Source organism: Nematolebias whitei, chromosome 16, assembly GCF_014905685.2.
Source record: "Nematolebias whitei isolate Nwh7 chromosome 16, NemWhi1, whole genome shotgun sequence".
NCBI lineage: Eukaryota > Metazoa > Chordata > Actinopteri > Cyprinodontiformes > Rivulidae > Nematolebias > Nematolebias whitei.
Window position 1 is genome coordinate 21,232,250 of NC_056513.1, and position 1,187 is coordinate 21,233,436.

Below are 1,187 nucleotides of genomic sequence, written 5' to 3' on the forward strand. Positions count from 1 at the left end.
TTTGAAAGCAGCAGAGACAAAGTTGCAGCAAACTCTGCAGCATGAACGGCAGGTGTGGACGAAAGAAAGATCCCACCTCATGACCACAGTTGCATCACTTCAGGAGGCTTTAAATAAGAAGGATGAAGACAATAAAATTGCTGCACAGAGGCTCATGGAAAGAATGGCCACTGTAGAACAACAGATGGAAAGCTTGGAGAGTGGAAAGAAGAAGAAGAAGAAGTCTAAGAAAAGATGTGTAAACTGTCCGATCTGCTAATGGAAACACATCCATCCATCAGCATATTTAGGCTACAATCTCACTCACACCTAGAGAATCTTAACACCTGGGTTTTGTCCGGGAATGCCGGTTTTTCCCACAATAAAAAAATATGAGATTCTAAATTGCCCTTAGTGTGTGTGAAGACTTTCTACAGACTCTTCAACATTAGGCCCAATGACTCGAAGCCTTAATCTCATCTATCCATCCATCCATCATCTTTACTGCTTCTTCCTTTTCAGGTCACGGGTGTAACTGGTGTGCATGTTCAGCCATCAATGTGCGAGAGACAGGGGACACCCTGGACAGGTTGCAAGTCGTCACATGTCCTTCACAGGGACACATAGAGAGAAATGACACAAACAACCATTCACACTCACTCACAGCTTGTGAATCTTGAGAGCTGGGATTACTCGGGGAACTCCGTTTTTTCCCACCAAAAAAACCCAAGATTCTAAATAGCCCTTAGTGTGTGTGTATGTGTGTGAAAAGATTTTCTGCTGAGTCTAAGATCAATGACTCTTCAACATTAGATCTTACGACTGCAATCCTTAATCTTAAAAAAAAAAAAAAAAAAAAAAAAAAACCTCCATGAGACGATTGTCTGTCCTGTCCAGTCTGTCTGCACCTCCCCGTGTTTTTCTTCTCCTCAGTGTTTCTCCTTATATTCAGGTCTCACGTGTTTCCAGTTTTAATGAGAGTTAAAAATTCAAAATAACAAGAAAATAAACAAATCATATATATATATATATATATATATTAGCATATATATGCATATATATATATTAGCATATATATGCATTGATATATATGCATATATATTAGCATATATATATATATATATATATATATTAGCATATATACATATATATTTAAATATATTAGCATATATATATATAAGATATAAATATACATATACATATATATA

At 36.3% G+C, this 1,187-nt stretch overlaps 1 protein-coding gene across 1 annotated transcript in view; it reads right to left on the reverse strand.

Moving 5' to 3' along the window:
* Positions 1-1,187, reverse strand: part of zgc:92360 (uncharacterized protein LOC436988 homolog) — a 506,378-nt gene that overhangs the window by 472,350 nt on the left and 32,841 nt on the right. The window lies entirely within an intron of this gene.